The following is a 4,023-nucleotide window of genomic DNA, read 5'->3' as shown; positions in this document are numbered from 1 at the left end:
ATTTATTTTCGCTAACGCATCTCCTAATCATACCATCACCACAAGTTTTGAACAAGAAGGGGTCTTCCCAAAAATACTGTCTAACATCGGAAAAGAATTTTTTCTTTTGCTGGAAACTTAATCCTTCTGGAACAATATTAAATGCGAGATAATTTGCTATATCCGCATACCATGGTGACATGACTCTTTTTATCTGATAGAGATATTCATTAGGGAAATCATCTCGTATACCGATAGTCTCACCTATAGGACCATTTTCATCTTCGAGTCTTGATAGATGATCGGCGATAAGGTTTTCTACTCCCTTTTTGTCTTTAATTTCTATATCAAATTCTTGTAATAACAAAACCCATCTAATCAGACGTGGTTTTGCATCTTTTTTAGCAAATAAATACCTTAAAGCTGCCTGATCGGTGTATATAATAACTTTAGATCCTAGCAAGTACGACCTAAACTTATCACATGCAAAAACTACCGCTAGCATTTCTTTTTCGGTTGTGGTGTAATTTAATTGAGCATTGGACAAAGTGTGACTGGCATAATAAATAACATGAAGCTTCTTATCCTTCCTTTGACCTAAAACACATCCTATGGCTAAGTCACTTGCATCACACATGATTTCAAAAGGTAAATCCCAATCGGGTTTAGCAATTATGGGTGCACTGACTAAAGCTCTCTTCAATGTCTCGAAAGCTTTAACACAATCTTTATTAAAATCAAAGGTTGAGTCTTTCATAAGTAAGTTAGTAAGTGGTTTGGAAATTACAGAAAAGTTTTTAATAAATCATCTGTAAGAACCTGCATGTCCTAAAAATGACCGTACTCCCTTAACAGTAGTTGGAGGGGGTAATTTTTCTATCACTAAAGTTTTTGCTCTATCCACTTCTAATCCTTTTTCAGATATTTTATGGCCTAAAACAATTCCTTCGTCAACCATGAAATGACATTTTTCCCAATTTAACACTAAATTCGTCTCTTCACATCTAGACAAAACTTTATCTAAATTTCCTAAACATGCATCGAAAGAATCTCCGTAAACTGAAAAATCATCCATAAAAAGTTCCATGATATCTTCAATGAAATCGTTAAAAATTACAGTCATAGAACGTTGAAATGTTGTTGGTGCATTATATAGACCAAAGGGCATTCTCCTATATGCAAAGGTTCCATAAGGACATGTGAAGGTTGTTTTATCTTGGTCATCCGGGTAAATATAAATTTGAAAGAATCCGGAGTAACCATCTAGAAAATAATAGAAAACATGACTAGCTATCCTTTCAATCATCTGATCGATGAAAGGTAGAGAAAAATGATCTTTCCTGGTTGCTTTGTTTAGGTTCCTATAATCTATACAAACCCTCCAACTGGTGGTGGTTCGTGTAGGTATTAATTCACCTTCGTCATTCCTTACAACAGTTATGCCTCCCTTTTTAGGTACACAATGGATTGGACTAACCCATTCACTATCCAAGATAGGATAAATGATTCCATTGTCTAAAAGTTTAGTAATCTCATTTTTTACTACTTCTTTCATGTTCGAATTTAAGCGTCTTTGCCTATCCGCTTTAGGCGGCTTATCTTCTTCTAAGTGAATTCTGTGCATTACAATACTAGGATTAATTCTTTTAGGTCTGAAATTTGCCATCCCATACTTCCTATCCTATTTCTAACAACTTCTTTCAATTTTTCTTCTTGATCTTTTGTTAACTTGTTAGAGATAATTATAGGTAGAGAATCGCTTTCGCCTAAGAAAGCGTACCTCAAATGGTCTGGTAACTCTTTAAGTTCTAATTTAGGAGGTATTACAATTGAAGGCGGAACTGGTCCATCTTCTTGAATCAAAGGCTCTGGGTCCTTATCTTCTAATACTTCTCCCATTATAGGTTCTATTACTTCTTCTTTTTGAATAATGTCATTGACACATTCTTCAACTAAGTCAAGTTTCATACAAGCGAAATCCTCCATAGGATATTTCATTGCTTTGTTCATATTAAACTCGATCTTATCTTCTCATATCCTTAAAACTACTTTCCCTTCCGACACATCAACTAGAGCACGTCCCGTGTTCATAAACGGTCTACCAAAAATTAATGGATAATTAACGTCATACGCAAAGTCTAATATAACGAAATCGGTAGGAAAAATAAATTTGAACTTTAACTAAAACGTCCTCAATTATACCATATGGTCTTTTAGTGGTTTGATCCGCTAATTGCAAAACCATATTGGTACGTTTGATGTCTTCTTCTAAACCTAACTTGTTAAAAATAGACAACGGCATTAAGTTTATACTTGCTCCTAAATCACAAAGACAACTTGGGAATTCAATATCACCCAACTTACACGGAATAGTAAAACATCCGGGATCTTTGAGTTTAGTGGGCAAAGTGCTAGACACTATTGAACTACAGTCTTCAGTTAGCGAAATGGATGAAATTCCTTCCCAACTAATTTTCTTTGAAATTAAATCCTTTAAGAACTTACCATAGTTAGGAATTTGCGTAATCGCATCCATAAACGTCAAATTAATGTGCAAATTTTTAAGTTTCTCTAAAAACGTTAAAAGTTGTTTGTCATAGTCCTTATTTCGGACTTTGTGTGGAAAAGGTGGTTTGGGTACAAAAGTTTTTGTACTTGAGTCAATTGGTGAACTTTCTGTGTTTAATGTATCTTCTATGGATTTTGGTAAATCAGTTCCTGGTAAAGCCGAATCTCCGGGCATTTCCGGACCTAAGTAATTTTTCCCTGAACGAAGAGTGATAGCCTTTACATGCTCTTTCGGATTTTCCTCCGTATGGCTGGGAAGACTTCCCTCTTTTCGGGATGGAATTGATTTAGCAATTTGTCCAATTTGAACCTCCAAATTATGGATGCCAGATGATTGGTTTTTAATAAGCTGATCGAATTTATTTTCGATCCGTTTAAAACCATCGTCGTGATTACTTATTTTTCCACCGATAGCATCTATGAATTTGTCGATTTTAGAAGATAAAGTGCTAATCGTATCTCTTGATTGATTTTGATAATTATTGGTACGATTTTGATTAGCATTTGCATTATTATTATTATTATTATCATCTTTCCAGTTAAAGTTAGGATGATTCCTCCATCCAGGATTATAGGTATTAGAATAAGGATTATTAGTTTGGTTTTGCCCTTGGACAAAATTTACCTGATCAATCTCGCTCATACCTTCATAATCCACATATGTTTGGATTGGATTACCAGTAGCATTGCATGGTGCCATAAACCTATCAATTTTGTGCAATAAGGCAGAAAATTGGGCTTGTAACATTGCAACTGGATCAAGATTCACTATACCTTTAACTGATGATGTGGTTGAGGACGATGATTTTGCCACCGGCATATGTCCATGTTCCGCGGGCCACATACTGCTGTTGATTGTCATTTCCTCCAAAAGTTCTCTTTCTTGGGCTGATGTCTTCTTCATAAATAACCCTCCCGACATAGCATCTAATGAACCTCTAGTTGTAGGATTTAATCCATTATAAAATGTTTGCATTAAAAGTGCATCGGGCAATTGGTGGTGTGGGAATAAACGTTGAAGTTCTTTAAAACGTTCCCAAGCCTCATAAAGAGTTTCGTTATCATTTTGAGAAAAAGATGTTAACTCTTTTATGACTCTTGCGATTTTTGCTAAAGGAAAATATTTTGATAAAAACGCCTGGGCTAGTTGGTCCCAAGTCGGAAATGTTGCGCCTGGCATAGAAGTTAACCACTCTTTGGCTCTGTCCTTCAAAGTGAAAGGAAAGAGGCGAAGTTTGATTGCTTCGGCGATCACATCTGGTATCTTAAAAGTAGACCTGTTCATGAGCCTGTTGGCCCGCCCAACCCGCCCAGACCCGCACTTCATGGGTTGGGCTTGGATATTGATATTTGATCTTTGGCCCGGCCCGGTCCAAGCCCGTATATAAAATGGGTTGGGCTTGGGATTGCTCTCAAAATCCCAAGTGAGCCCGGCCCGGTCCGATTTTATATTATATAGTAATATTTTTAATTATA

At 36.1% G+C, this 4,023-nt stretch overlaps 1 non-coding gene across 1 annotated transcript; it reads left to right on the top strand.

The window, feature by feature from the left end:
* The first annotated feature begins 3,539 nt into the window (after positions 1 to 3,539).
* Positions 3,540 to 3,646, top strand: LOC136204365 (small nucleolar RNA R71). The gene has a single exon (XR_010675208.1). It is a non-coding gene; the product is annotated as a small nucleolar RNA R71 (small nucleolar RNA).
* The last annotated feature ends 377 nt before the right edge of the window (positions 3,647 to 4,023 follow it).

This window comes from Euphorbia lathyris, chromosome 8 (assembly GCF_963576675.1).
Source record: "Euphorbia lathyris chromosome 8, ddEupLath1.1, whole genome shotgun sequence".
NCBI lineage: Eukaryota > Viridiplantae > Streptophyta > Magnoliopsida > Malpighiales > Euphorbiaceae > Euphorbia > Euphorbia lathyris.
This window is presented reverse-complemented; position numbering and strand designations above follow the sequence as displayed.